We start from the raw sequence: 16,188 nt of genomic DNA, 5'->3' as shown, positions 1-16,188 counted from the left end.
CCTCGTGCCGTCTCTCGCTCTTTTCTTCCTCGTGCCGTCTCTCGCTCTTTCCATCCTTGTGCCGTCTCTCGCTCTTTTCCTTCCTCGTGCCGTCTCTCGCTCTTTTTCTTCCTCGTGCCGTCTCTCGCTCTTTTCTTCCTCGTGCCGTCTCTCGCTCTTTTCTTCCTCGTGCCGTCTCTCGCTCTTTCCTTCCTCGTGCCGTCTCTCGCTCTTTTTCTTCCTCGTGCCGTCTCTCGCTCTTTTTCTTCCTCGTGGCGTCTCTCGCTCTTTCCTTCCTCGTGCCGTCTCTCGCTCTTTCCTTCCTCGTGCCGTCTCTCGCTCTTTTCTTCCTCGTGCCGTCTCTCGCTCTTTCCTTCCTTGTGCCGTCTCTCGCTCTTTTCCTTCCTCGTGCCGTCTCTCGCTCTTTTTCTTCCTCGTGCCGTCTCTCGCTCTTTTCTTCCTCGTGCCGTCTCTCGCTCTTTTCTTCCTCGTGCCGTCTCTCGCTCTTTCCTTCCTCGTGCCGTCTCTCGCTCTTTCCTTCCTCGTGCCGTCTCTCGCTCTTTTTCTTCCTCGTGCCGTCTCTCGCTCTTTTCTTCCTCGTGCCGTCTCTCGCTCTTTTCTTCCTCGTGCCGTCTCTCGCTTTTTTCTTCCTCGTGCCGTCTCTCGCTCTTTCCTTCCTCGTGCCGTCTCTCGCTCTTTTCCTTCCTCGTGCCGTCTCTCGCTCTTTTTCTTCCTCGTGCCGTCTCTCGCTCTTTTCTTCCTCGTGCCTTCTCTCGCTCTTTTTATTCCTCGTGCCGTCTCTCGCTCTTTTTCTTCCTCGTGCCGTCTCTCGCTCTTTTCTTCCTGGTGCCGCCTCTCGCTCTTTTCCTTCCTCGTGCCGTCTCTTGCTCTTTCCTTCCTCGTGCCGTCTCTCGCTCTTTTCTTCCTCGTGCCGTCTCTCGCTCTTTTCTTCCTCGTGCCGTCTCTCGCTCTTTTCCTTCCTCGTGCCGTCTCTCGCTCTTTTCCTTCCTCGTGCCGTCTCTCGCTCTTTTCCTTCCTCGTGCCGTCTCTCGCTCTTTTCTTCCTCGTGCCGTCTCTCGCTCTTTTCTTCCTCGTGCCGTCTCTCGCTCTTTTCCTTCCTCGTGCCGTCTCTCGCTCTTTTCCTTCCTCGTGCCGTCTCTCGCTCTTTTCCTTCCTCGTGCCGTCTCTCGCTCTTTTCCTTCCTCGTGCCGTCTCTCGCTCTTTTCTTCCTCGTGCCGTCTCTCGCTCTTTTCTTCCTCGTGCCGTCTCTCGCTCTTTTCCTTCCTCGTGCCGTCTCTCGCTCTTTTCTTCCTCGTGCCGTCTCTCGCTCTTTTCTTCCTCGTGCCGTCTCTCGCTCTTTTCTTCCTCGTGCCGTCTCTCGCTCTTTTCCTTCCTCGTGCCGTCTCTCGCTCTTTTCCTTCCTCGTGCCGTCTCTCGCTCTTTTCCTTCCTCGTGCCGTCTCTCGCTCTTTTCTTCCTCGTGCCGTCTCTCGCTCTTTTCCTTCCTCGTGCCGTCTCTCGCTCTTTTCTTCCTCGTGCCGTCTCTCGCTCTTTTCCTTCCTCGTGCCGTCTCTCGCTCTTTTCTTCCTCGTGCCGTCTCTCGCTCTTTTCCTTCCTCGTGCCGTCTCTCGCTCTTTCCTTCCTCGTGCCGTCTCTCGCTCTTTACTTCCTCGTGCCGTCTCTCGCTCTTTTCCTTCCTCGTGCCGTCTCTCGCTCTTTCTCACTTTTCTTTCTCTCACTCCCACTCTCACTGTCACTGGAGATAGGGATCATCTGCAGGGTATTGTGTCCTCTCCGCACTGTGTGATCTCGCTTCAATGTGATCACTCATAGGGATCTCACATCTCCTCACTGTGTGATCTCCCTCCAATGTGATCACTCGTAGGGCTCTCACATCTCCGCACTGTGTGATCTCCCTCCAATGTGATCACTCGTAGGGCTCTCACATCTCCGCACTGTGTGATCTCCCTCCAATGTGATCACTCGTAGGGCTCTCACATCTCCGCACTGTGTGATCTCCCTCCAATGTGATCACTCGTAGGGATCTCACATCTCCACACTGTGTGATCTCGCTCCAATGTGATCACTCGTAGGGATCTCACATCTCCGCACTGTGTGATCTCGCTCCAATGGGATCACTCGTAGGGCTCTCACATCTCCGCACTGTGTGATCTCCCTCCAATGTGATCACTCGTAGGGATCTCACATCTCCACACTGTGTGATCTCGCTCCAATGTGATCACTCGTAGGGATCTCACATCTCCGCACTGTGTGATCTCGCTCCAATGGGATCACTCGTAGGGATCTCACATCTCCGCACTGTGTGATCTCCCTCCAATGTGATCATTCGTGGAGAGCGCACATCTCCGCACTGTGTGATCTCGCTCCTATGGGATCACTCGTAGGGATCTCACATCTCCGCACTGTGTGATCTCCCTCCAATGTGATCACTCGTAGGGAGCGCACATCTCCGCACTGTGTGATCTTCCTCCAATGTGATCACTCGTAGGGAGCACATATCTCCGCACTGTGTGATCTCCCTCCAATATGATCACTCGTAGGGAGCGCACATCTCCGCACTGTGTGATCTCCCTCCAATATGATCACTCGTAGGGAGCGCACATCTCCGCACTGTGTGATCTCGCTCCAATGTGATCATTCGTAGGGATCTAACATCTCCGCACTGTGTGATCTCGCTCCAATGTGATCACTCGTAGGGATCTCACATCTCCGCACTGTGTGATCTCCCTCCAATATGATCACTCGTAGGGAGCGCACATCTCCGCACTGTGTGATCTCCCTCCAATGTGATCATTCGTAGGGATCTAACATCTCCGCACTGTGTGATCTTGCTCCAATGTGATCACTCGTAGGGATCTAACATCTCCGCACTGTGTGATCTTGCTCCAATGTGATCACTCGTAGGGATCTCACATCTCCACACTGTGTGGTCTCCCTCTAATGTGATCACTTGTAGGGAGCGCACATCTCCGCATTGTGTGATCTCCCACCAATGTGATCACTTGTAGGGATCTCACATCTCCGCACTGCGTGATCTCCCTCCAATGTGATCACTCGTAGGGTGCGCTCATCTCCGCACTGTGTGATCTCCCTCCAATGTGATCACTCGTAGGGATCTCACATCTCCGCACTATGTGATCTTGCTCCAATGTGATCACTCGTAGGGATCTCACATCTCCGCACTGTGTGATCTCTCTCTAATGTGATCACTCGTAGGGATCTCACATCTCCGCACTGTGTGATCTCGCTCCAATGTGATCACTTGTAGGGATCTCACATCTCCGTTTCCATCCTGCTGTCTTGTAATGGCCGTGCTGTATCCGCTGTGTAGCAGGCGGCTATCTATGATTGTGTGTTCCTGCACACAGAGGGGTAGCACGCGCGTGCTCACATACTCGCCCACCAGAGCGTTACAATACAATGTAAGGTGACCCCTGTGTGAGTAGCAGAGTTCCACGTGTTTCTGCACCAGCCACACTCTACTTTGCCACTCGTTATGTTCCTGTCATGTGATGTTTGGCTCTGCACGTGTGGCGCCCCTGAGGCTCTGGTTGCCACAGGGTACTGCGCCTCAGTTAAGGTGCGGTGTCTATAACAGGTAAGGAGGGGGTTAATCACTGGTGCTCCACATTCACACACTACATACAGCTCAGGAGCCTTCACACAGGGTGGGTTGGCTCAGGGTAGACGGAGGGTGGTCATCATGATACATGGGACTTCCTGGTCTCTGAAGCAGCCGCCTGAGGGTAGAAATAGGCTCAACGCACACACATCAACAACAGATCTGTCGGGACCATTGTTCCGGCAGACATCTCTGGAAAACTGGGACTTCACTGGGCCCGGGGCTTGGAGCAGGAGCTTAGCCGGGGACACCTTAGAAATAGGACTGTCTCTCTCCTTCCTTCTCAAAAACACCGGTGGTGGCCCCTGACCAGAGCCCATCACAGCAGTGACCAGTGTGACCGGATCCGGGACTGACCGGAGCCCATCACGGCAGTGACCAGTGTGGGGAGATAAGGTATGCACACCAGTGACTATGGAAGGGGAATACATGGAATAGCAGAAACTGCTGTGTGAATACTGACATGAAAAATCCAATAGCTATATGTAAGAATGAAATGTGAAAAATGGAACCTGCATTACTGCCATGAATATATGAATCAAGAGAAATTTAGCTACTGAATTGATCAATGCAATAGAGCCACAACACTACGCCAAAGTATTTCTCTACGTTGGGGTCCCTAGCTTGTGTGTGTCCTCTCATGCAGTTAAAAAACTTACCGTGTATGGGACGCTGAGACCCAGGCTATATATGCGTATAATGTGGATTGGCAATAGGTGTGTATGGGGAGGGTTCACAAACGAAAAACTACTAACATTAAGGAATAACGTTTGGAACTCCATTCTATGTCTGAACTGGGTGCAAAAAACCTAAAAAACATCACTATGGGGAGAGAAGGTATGCACACCAGTGACTATGGAAGGGGAATACATGGAATAGCAGAAACTGCTATTTCACTGGTGTGCATACCTTATCTCCCCATAGTGATGTTTTTTAGGTTTTTTGCACCCAGTTCAGACATAGAATGGAGTTCCAAACGTTATTCCTTAATGTTAGTAGTTTTTCGTTTGTGAACCCTCCCCATACACACCTATTGCCAATCCACATTATACGCATATATAGCCTGGGTCTCAGCGTCCCATACACGGTAAGTTTTTTAACTGCATGAGAGGACACACACAAGCTAGGGACCCCAACGTAGAGAAATACTTTGGCGTAGTGTTGGGGTCTTCTGCATTGATCAATTCAGTAGCTAAATTTCTCTTTATTCATATATTCATGGCAGTAATGCAGGTTCCATTTTTCACATTTCATTCTTACAAATAGCTATTGAATTTTTCATGTCAGTATTCACACAGCAGTTTCTGCTATTCCATGTATTCCCCTTCCATAGTCACTGGTGTGCATACCTTATCTCCCCATAGTGATGTTTTTTAGGTTTTTTGCACCCAGTTCAGACATAGAATGGAGTTCCAAACGTTATTCCTTAATGGCAGTGACCAGTGTGACCGGATCCGGGACTGACCGGAGCCCATCACGGCAGTGACCAGTGTGACCGGATCCGGGACTGACCGGAGCCCATCACGGCAGTGACCAGTGTGACCGGATCCGGGACTGACCGGAGCCCATCACAGCAGTGACCAGTGTGACCGGATCCGGGACTGACCGGAGCCCATCACGGCAGTGACCAGTGTGACCAGATCCGGGACTGACCGGACGGAGCCCATCACGGCAGTGACCAGTGTGACCGGATCCTGGACTGACCGGAGCCCATCACGGCAGTGACCAGTGTGACCGGATCCGGGACTGACCGGAGCCCATCACGGCACTGACCAGTGTGACCGGATCCGGGACTGACCGGAGCCCATCACGGCAGTGACCAGTGTGACTGGATCTGGGACTGACCGGAGCCCATCATGGCAGTGACCAGTGTGACCGGATCTGGGACTGACCGGAGCCGATCACGGCAGTGACCAGTGTGACCAGATCCGGGACTGACCAGATCCGGGACTGACCGGAGCCCATCACGGCAGTGACCAGTGTGACCGGATCCGTGTCTGACCGGAGCCCATCACGGCAGTGACCACTGTGACCGGATCTGGGACTGACCGGAGCCCATCACGGCAGTGACCAGTGTGACCGGATCTGGGATTGACCGGAGCCCATCACGGCAGTGACCAGTGGGACCGGATCTGGGACTGACCAGAGCCCATCACGGCAGTGACCAGTGTGACCGAATCCGGGACTGACTGGAGCCGATCACGGCAGTGACCAGTGTGACCGAATCCGGGACTGACTGGAGCCGATCACGGCAGTGACCAGTGTGACTGGATCTGGGACTGACCGGAGCCCATCATGGCAGTGACCAGTGTGACCAGATCTGGGACTGACCGGAGCCGATCACGGCAGTGACCAGTGTGACCGGATCTGGGACTGACCAGAGCCCATCACGGCAGTGACCGGATCCGGGACTGACCGGAGCCCATCACGGCAGTGACTGGATCCGGGACTGACCGGAGCCCATCACGGCAGTGACCAGTGTGACCGGATCCGGGACTGACCGGAGCCCATCACGGCAGTGACCAGTGTGACCGGATCTGGGACTGACCGGAGCCCATCACGGCAGTGACCAGTGTGACCGGATCTGGGACTGACTGGAGCCCATCACGGCAGTGACCAGTGTGACCGGATCCGGGACTGACCGGAGCCCATCACGGCAGTGACCAGTGTGACCGGATCTGGGACTGACCGGAGCCCATCACGGCAGTGACCAGTGTGACCGGATCTGGGATTTACCGGAGCCCATCACGGCAGTGACCAGTGTGACCGGATCTGGGACTGACCGGAGCCCATCACGGCAGTGACCAGTGTGACCAGATCTGGGATTTACCGGAGCCCATCGCGGCAGTGACCAGTGTGACCGGATCCGGGACTGACTGGAGCCCATCACGGCAGTGACCAGTGTGACCGGATCCGGGACTGACCGGAGCCCATCATGGCGGTGACCAGTGTGACCGAATCCGGGACTGACCGGAGCCCATCACCGCAGTGACCAGTGTGACCGGATCCGGGTCTGACCGGAGCCCATCACGGCAGTGACCAGTGTGACCGGATCTGGGACTGACCGGAGCCCATCACCGCAGTGACCAGTGTGACCGGATCCGGGACTGACCGGAGCCCATCACCGCAGTGACCAGTGTGACCGGATCTGGGACTGACCGGAGCCCATCACCGCAGTGACCAGTGTGACCGGATCCGGGTCTGACCGGAGCCCATCACGGCAGTGACCAGTGTGACCGGATCTGGGACTGACCGGAGCCCATCACCGCAGTGACCAGTGTGACCGGATCCGGGTCTGACCGGAGCCCATCACGGCAGTGACCAGTGTGACCGGATCTGGGACTGACCGGAGCCCATCACCGCAGTGACCAGTGTGACGTGGCTGGCAGCTGAAGCTGTGAGTAATCTACACCCTGAACCTGCAGAGACCGTGTTGGCTCATCCTTACCAGCGCCACCGCCCAGTGCTTAGATGCCAATGGCCATTACAACCCTCATCATCCACCCGGAGCACGCTCTGCCATAACACCTGCCCCGGAGAGAAATCCTGCAGCGGTGGCTACAACTGGCCGCATACCACAGGGGGCGTCACAACAAACTCTCCCCAACACCCCGCTTCCCCACCATTTACTGTACGCCTCGGGGCAACGGAACTGGGCAAGGCCATCCGTGACAACATCTGACCCGACCCGAAACAACCCCGTGACAGGTTAACCACCTGCCCCGTGGGGTGCTAGACACGCACCTGGTGGTATGGCGTCGTTTCACACCACAAAATCTGCCAAGCAACCTAAGGCTAGGTTCGCACACTGCGTCTTTTTGACGCTGCGTTTTTGGCCGCGAAAAACGCACTGTGCACACATAGCCTAAGGGTATGTGCGCACGTTGCTTTTTACCTGCTTTTTACCTGCTTTTTTGCTGCTTTTTCTTCTGCGCTGTTTAATGCCAAAATGGACGTGTTCTTCTATTCAAGCAAAGTCTATGGGAATTTGGGTTTCTTGTTCACACTATTGTTGTTCAAAATGCTGCCTTTTTGTGGCAGAACTTTGGTCAAAAACTCAGCTTTGCAGTGCAAAACCCAAATGGCAAAAACAATTGACATGTTGCTTCTTTGAAAAGCTGAGTTTTTGACCAAAGTTCTGCCACAAAAAGGCAGCATTTTGAACAACATAGTGTGAACAAGAAACCCAAATTCCCATAGACTTTGCTTGAATAGAAGAACACATCCGTTTTGGCATTAAACAGCGCAGAAGAAAAAGCAGCAAAAAAGCAGGTAAAAAGCAGGTAAAAAGCAACGTGCGCACATACCCTAAGGCTTGAATTGTTCAGCCAGAGCCGGGCGTCGGCTGATTCAGGTTCACTGGTCTTCAGCTCTGCAGGAGTTAATTCCTGCAGAATGGTGAGTAGGAGCTATGAGCTCAGGTTGGTAATTGCCATGTGAGCTGTCTGCTTCCTATATTAAGCATGGCTTTCTTCCAGTGTGTGCCGATGGTGTCTCCAGTGATCCTGAGCTTGGTGGGGATCATGGTGAGTTGTGTTGCGATGTTGAGTGGTGTGTACGTTCCCCTGTTGTGTGTTACTGCCTCCCCTTTTTCTCTGTTCCCCCTGTACACATATTTTCTGTTGTGAGTGTTGTGTGTACGAGTAAAGCCATCTGACCCAGCGCTACATAACTTATACTGACGCTCCAGAAGCCGCGACCGGGCGAAACTATAAGCAGATGGGTGAGGTACAAGAGGAAACAAAGAGTCGTCATAAATGGTCCATTCCCTAAATGGGCTATGGTCAGCAGAGGGGACCGCGGGGATCTGTGCCGGGAGCAGTGGGGACCGCGGGGATCTGTGCCGGGAGCAGTGGGGACCGCGGGGATCTGTGCCGGGAGCAGTGGGGACCGCAGGGATCTGTACTGGGAGCAGTGGGGAGCACAGGGATCTGTGCTGGGAGCAGTGGGGGCCGCAGGGATCTGTACTGGGAGCAGTGGGGAGCACAGGGATCTGTGCCGGGAGCAGTGGGGACCGCGGGGATCTGTGCCGGGAGCAGTGGGGACCGCGGGGATCTGTGCCGGGAGCAGTGGGGACCGCGGGGATCTGTGCCGGGAGCAGTGGGGACCGCGGGGATCTGTGCCGGGAGCAGTGGGGACCGCGGGGATCTGTGCCGGGAGCAGTGGGGACCGCGGGGATCTGTGCCGGGAGTAGCATGGGGACCGCGGGGATCTGTGCCGGGAGTAGCATGGGGACCGCGGGGATCTGTGCCGGGAGTAGCATGGGGACCGCGGGGATCTGTGCCGGGAGTAGCATGGGGACCGCGGGGATCTGTGCCGGGAGCAGTGGGGACCGCGGGGATCTGTGCCGGGAGCAGTGGGGACCGCGGGGATCTGTGCCGGGAGTAGCATGGGGACCGCGGGGATCTGTGCCGGGAGTAGCATGGGGACCGCGGGGATCTGTGCCGGGAGTAGCATGGGGACCGCGGGGATCTGTGCCGGGAGTAGCATGGGGACCGCGGGGATCTGTGCCGGGAGTAGCATGGGGACCGCGGGGATCTGTGCCGGGAGTAGCGTGGGGACCGCGGGGATCTGTGCCGGGAGTAGCGTGGGGACCGCGGGGATCTGTGCCGGGAGTAGCGTGGGGACCGCGGGGATCTGTGCCGGGAGTAGCGTGGGGACCGCGGGGATCTGTGCCGGGAGTAGCGTGGGGACCGCGGGGATCTGTGCCGGGAGTAGCGTGGGGACCGCGGGGATCTGTGCCGGGAGTAGCGTGGGGACCGCGGGGATCTGTGCCGGGAGTAGCGTGGGGACCGCGGGGATCTGTGCCGGGAGCGGTGTGGGGACCGCGGGGATCTGTGCCGGGAGCGGTGTGGGGACCGCGGGGATCTGTGCCGGGAGCGGTGTGGGGACCGCGGGGATCTGTGCCGGGAGCGGCGGGGGACCACGGGGATCTGTGCCGAGAACAACGTGGGGACCGCGGGGATCTGTGCCGGGAGCGGCGGGGGACCACAGAACAGGAGAAAGACCAGGGGGATTCTGGTGACAAGTAAGTTGAGCAGCAGCTGCAAAAGGAAGAAGAAAAAGAGAAGATCCCGTGATCCCAACGTATTGTTACCCCTCTATAGATCACTGGTGAGGCCACATCCGGAATATGGGATCCAGTTGTGGGCTCCAGATTTTGAAAAGGACATAAAAAAATAGTCAGCTCAAAGGCGGCAACTAGACTACTACAAGGAATGGAGGCCGCCCGCATGCATGATGAGGAATGGAGGCCGCCCGCATGCATGATGAGGAATGGAGGCCGCCCGCATGCATGATGAGGAATGGAGGCCGCCCGCATGCATGATGAGGAATGGAGGCCGCCCGCATGCATGATGAGGAATGGAGGCCGGCCGCATGCATGATGAGGAATGGAGGCCGCCCGCATGCATGATGAGGAATGGAGGCCGCCCGCATGCATGATGAGGAATGGAGGCCTCCCGCATGCATGATGAGGAATGGAGGCCTCCCGCATGCATGATGAGGAATGGAGGCCTCCCGCATGCATGATGAGGAATGGAGGCCGCCCGCATGCATGATGAGGAATGGAGGCCGCCCGCATGCATGATGAGGAATGGAGGCCGCCCGCATGCATGATGAGGAATGGAGGCCGCCCGCATGCATGATGAGGAATGGAGGCCGCCCGCATGCATGATGAGGAATTGGAGGCTGCCCGTGCGATGGGAGGTGGAAAAAGCCGTCTCAGAGGAGATCTCATTTATATGTATAAATACATGTGTGGTCAATATAAAGGACTGGCACATGACTTATTTCTTCCAAAGACAGTACTAAGGACCAGGGGCAGTCACTGCGGGGGAAGACAATACTAAGGACCAGGGGCAGTCACTGCGGGGGAAGACAGTACTAAGGACCAGGGGCAGTCACTGCGGGGGGAAGACAATACTAAGGACCAGGGGCAGTCACTGCGGGGGAAGACAATACTAAGGACCAGGGGCAGTCACTGCGGGGGGAAGACAATACTAAGGACCAGGGGCAGTCACTGCGGGGGAAGACAATACTAAGGACCAGGGGCAGTCACTGCGGGGGGAAGACAATACTAAGGACCAGGGGCAGTCACTGCGGGGGAAGACAATACTAAGGACCAGGGGCAGTCACTGCGGGGGAAGACAATACTAAGGATCAGGGGCAGTCACTGCGGGGGAAGACAATACTAAGGACCAGGGGGCACTCACTGCGGGGGAAGACAATACTAAGGACCAGGGGCAGTCACTGCGGGGGAAGACAATACTAAGGACCAGGGGCAGTCACTGCGGGGGAAGACAATACTAAGGACCAGGGGCAGTCACTGCGGGGGGAGACAATACTAAGGACCAGGGGCACTCACTGCGGGGGGAGACAATAGTAAGGACCAGGGGCAGTCACTGCGGGGGAAGACAATACTAAGGATCAGGGGCAGTCACTGCGGGGGAAGACAATACTAAGGACCAGGGGCAGTCACTGCGGGGGAAGACAATACTAAGGACCAGGGGCAGTCACTGCGGGGGAAGACAATACTAAGGACCAGGGGCACTCACTGCGGGGGAAGACAATACTAAGGACCAGGGGCAGTCACTGCGGGGGAAGACAATACTAAGGACCAGGGGGCAGTCACTGCGGGGGAAGACAATACTAAGGACCAGGGGCAGTCACTGCGGGGGAAGATAATACTAAGGACCAGGGGCACTCACTGCGGGGGAAGACAATACTAAGGACCAGGGGCACTCACTGCGGGGGAAGACAATACTAAGGACCAAGGGCAGTCACTGCGGGGGAAGACAACACTAAGGACCAGGGGGCAGTCACTGCGGGGGGAAGACAATACTAAGGACCAGGGGCACTCACTGCGGGGGAAGACAGTACTAAGGACCAGGGGCACTCACTGCGGGGGGAAGACAATACTAAGGACCAGGGGCAGTCACTGCGGGGGGAAGACAATACTAAGGACCAGGGGCAGTCACTGCGGGGGGAAGACAATACTAAGGACCAGGGGCACTCACTGCGGGGGAAGACAGTACTAAGGACCAGGGGCACTCACTGCGGGGGGAAGACAATACTAAGGACCAGGGGCAGTCACTGCGGGGGGAAGACAATACTAAGGACCAGGGGCAGTCACTGCGGGGGAAGACAATACTAAGGACCAGGGGCAGTCACTGTGGGGGGAAGACAATACTAAGGACCAGGGGCAGTCACTGCGGGGGGAAGACAATACTAAGGACCAGGGGCAGTCACTGCGGGGGGAAGACAATACTAAGGACCAGGGGCAGTCACTGCGGGGGGAAGACAATACTAAGGACCAGGGGCAGTCACTGCGGGGGGAAGACAATACTAAGGACCAGGGGCAGTCACTGCGGGGGGAAGACAATACTAAGGACCAGGGGCACTCACTGCGGGGGAAGACAATACTAAGGACCAGGGGGCACTCACTGCGGGGGGAAGACAATACTAAGGACCAGGGGGAAGACAGTACTAAGGACCAGGGGCAGTCACTGCGGGGGGAAGACAATACTAAGGACCAGGGGGAAGACAGTACTAAGGACCAGGGGCAGTCACTGTGGGGGAAGACAGTACTAAGGACCAGGGGCAGTCACTGCGGGGGAAGACAATACTAAGGACCAGGGGCAGTCACTGCGGGGGAAGACAGTACTAAGGACCAGGGGCACTCACTGCGGGGGAAGACAATACTAAGGACCAGGGGCAGTCACTGCGGGGGAGACAATACTAAGGACCAGGGGCACTCACTGCGGGGGGAAGACAATACTAAGGACCAGGGGCACTCACTGCGGGGGAAGACAATACTAAGGACCAGGGGCACTCACTGCGGGGGGAAGACAATACTAAGGACCAGGGGCAGTCACTGCGGGGGAAGACAATACTAAGGACCAGGGGCAGTCACTGCGGGGGGAAGACAATACTAAGGACCAGGGGCAGTCACTGCGGGGGAAGACAATACTAAGGACCAGGGGCAGTCACTGCGGGGGAAGACAATACTAAGGACCAGGGGCAGTCACTGCGGGGGAAGACAATACTAAGGACCAGGGGCAGTCACTGCGGGGGGAAGACAATACTAAGTACCAGGGGCAGTCACTGCGGGGGAAGACAATACTAAGCACCAGGGGCAGTCACTGCGGGGGAAGACAATACTAAGGACCAGGGGCAGTCACTGCGGGGGAAGAAAAGCGATTCCAGCAGCTGAATAGGAAGGGTTCTTTACAGTTAGAGCAGTCAGACTGTGGAATGCGACCACAAGAGGTAGTAATGGCCGATACTATAACAGCTTTATATCAGGGCGGAGGATTCCTCAGTGCATTGTTGGATATAAATGATTTTGTGATGAAATGTATAATGGTGGAGGAAGGTGACCAGGACGGAGCGGGGGCTTCATTCACCTATGTAGCTATGTATAGGTTTGCGAGTGCTGGTGACATCTTGGCCCCCGTGCTGCAGCGATGACCATGAAGATTAAACCAGTCAGAAAAATGAAATAATTATTTTGCAATAAAAATTGTCACATGACTGAAACAATGTATCACAGAATAATCTGTATATTTCATGACTTCACATCCGTGGTTATCCATAATGAGCAGTGATGGCTACACTGTGAGGGATGGATGGACACATTGCCTGCACATCCATGGTTATCCACTGGCCATCACTTCAGCCATAATGAGCAGTGATGGCTACACTGTGAGGGATGGATGGACACATTGCCTGCACATCCATGGTTATCCACTGACGATCACTTCAGCCATAATGAGCAGTGATGGCTACACTGTGAGAGATGGATGGATACATTGCCTGCACATCCATGGTTATCCACTGGCCATCACTTCAGCCATAATGAGCAGTGATGGCTACACTGTGAGAGATGGATGGATACATTGCCTGCACATCCATGGTTATCCACTGGCCATCACTTCAGCCATAATGAGCAGTGATGGCTACACTGTGAGGGATGGATGGATACATTGCCTGCACATCCATGGTTATCCACTGGCAATCACTTCATCCATAATGAGCAGTGATGGCTACAGTGTGAGGGATGGATGGATACATTGCCTGCACATCCATGGTTATCCACTGGCGATCACTTCAGCCATAATGAGCAGTGATGGCTACAGTGTGAGGGATGGATGGACACATTGCCTGCACATCCATGGTTATCCACTGGCAATCACTTCAGCCATAATGAGCAGTGATGGCTACACTGTGAGAGATGGATGGATACATTGCCTGCACATCCATGGTTATCCACTGGCCATCCCTTCATCCATAATGAGCAGTGATGGCTACACTGTGAGAGATGGATGGATACATTGCCTGCACATCCATGGTTATCCACTGGCGATCACTTCATCCATAATGAGCAGTGATGGCTACAGTGTGAGAGATGGATGGATACATTGCCTGCACATCCATGGTTATCCACTGGCGATCACTTCATCCATAATGAGCAGTGATGGCTACAGTGTGAGGGATGGATGGACACATTGCCTGCACATCCATGGTTATCCACTGGCGATCACTTCAGCCATAATGAGCAGTGATGGCTACACTGTGAGAGATGGATGGATACATTGCCTGCACATCCATGGTTATCCACTGGCCATCCCTTCATCCATAATGAGCAGTGATGGCTACACTGTGAGAGATGGATGGATACATTGCCTGCACATCCATGGTTATCCACTGGCGATCACTTCATCCATAATGAGCAGTGATGGCTACAGTGTGAGAGATGGATGGACACATTGCCTGCACATCCATGGTTATCCACTGGCAATCACTTCATCCATAATGAGCAGTGATGGCTACAGTGTGAGGGATGGATGGACACATTGCCTGCACATCCATGGTTATCCACTGGTGATCACTTCATCCATAATGAGCAGTGATGGCTACAGTGTGAGAGATGGATGGATACATTGCCTGCACATCCATGGTTATCCACTGGTGATCACTTCATCCATAATGAGCAGTGATGGCTACAGTGTGAGAGATGGATGGACACATTGCCTGCACATCCATGGTTATCCACTGGTGATCACTTCATCCATAATGAGCAGTGATGGCTACAGTGTGAGAGATGGATGGATACATTGCCTGCACATCCATGGTTATCCACTGGTGATCACTTCATCCATAATGAGCAGTGATGGCTACAGTGTGAGAGATGGATGGACACATTGCCTGCACATCCATGGTTATCCACTGGCGATCACTTCATCCATAATGAGCAGTGATGGCTACACTGTGAGAGATGGATGGATACATTGCCTGCACATCCATGGTTATGTGATCGTTGCTCCCAGGACCTCAGTCAGTGTATTACAGCCCATACTGGTATATGGGGCCCAGTGTAAAGGGGGGGGGGCTTGACCGGGTCCAGGATGCTTTATTAAGCCCCAGGCCATGCACTGTATAAAAAAAAAAAAAAAAAAAAAAAATTATGGCTGCAGCAGAGGTGGCCCAATGTGTCGCACTACACATTGTTAATTTGCATGTGAAGCGCTTTAGGTGCATCATATGCAAATTAGCCATTTGGCACCAGGGGCAGAGCAGGGCGCATCATCCCACAAGCCAGCGTGCAGCAGTGAGATGAGGTCATCACTCTACCACCTCATCACACTGCAGCAGACAACGTGAAGATGGTGCGGACGTGGTGGGAAACGGTAAGCACTCCATGAAGGAGCTGAAACCCTAATGTGAACAGAAATATTTATGCACACCTCGTCCGAAAGAAAATATTATTTATTTTATTATTTTTTTTCCCTATTCAGCAGAGATTCTGTGTCCTTGAAAAAGACCCATAGAGGGTCGAAAGGTTAGACTGATACTTTGAGACACCTGCCCATAAACCAAACCAGTTTTTGATCATCTACCATTTTATTTCATTATTGGTGTGCTGACGCTCTTTTCACATTCTTAGGGGTAATGATGGGTCCCCATCCCTAGCCTCAGCTGGACGTGCATTTGAGGGCGCCCATGCAGCTGAAATGCATTGCAGCAAAGAGGAAGCCGTGCAACGAAGAAGTCAACGAGGGCGAGTAAAATGATTTTTCTTGTTTCTTTTTGCATTCTAAACAGAACAGAGACATTAACTGCCATGGGGACATATATACCAGGAGGGGGACATATACACCAGGAGGGGGACATATACATATGCCCCCATCCTGGGCTACTCTTGGTATATACAGTGGGGGGGGGGTGAGTCATAATATTCAGCCCTCAGTTGTGCAGGTTCTCCCCCTTGTAAAGATGAGATTTGCCTGTAATTGCCATCAGAGGTGACCACAACTATGAGAGACAAAATGAGAAAATCCAAAAAATCACCGCGTCTGATTTGGGAAGGTTTTCTTTTGCAAATTATGGTGGAAAATAAGAATTTAGTCACCTAAAAACATTCAAGATTTCTGTCTCTCACAGACCTTTGACGTGTTCTTTAAGAGGCTCCTCTGTCCTCCACTCATTACCTGTAGTAATGGCTCCTGTTTGAACTTATCAGTATAAAAGACTCCTGTCCACAACCTCAAACAGTCACACTCCAAA

The sequence above is a fragment of the Anomaloglossus baeobatrachus genome, chromosome 4 (assembly GCF_048569485.1).
Source record: "Anomaloglossus baeobatrachus isolate aAnoBae1 chromosome 4, aAnoBae1.hap1, whole genome shotgun sequence".
NCBI classification, from domain to species: Eukaryota; Metazoa; Chordata; class Amphibia; order Anura; family Aromobatidae; genus Anomaloglossus; species Anomaloglossus baeobatrachus.
Note: the sequence above shows the minus strand (reverse complement) of the source record.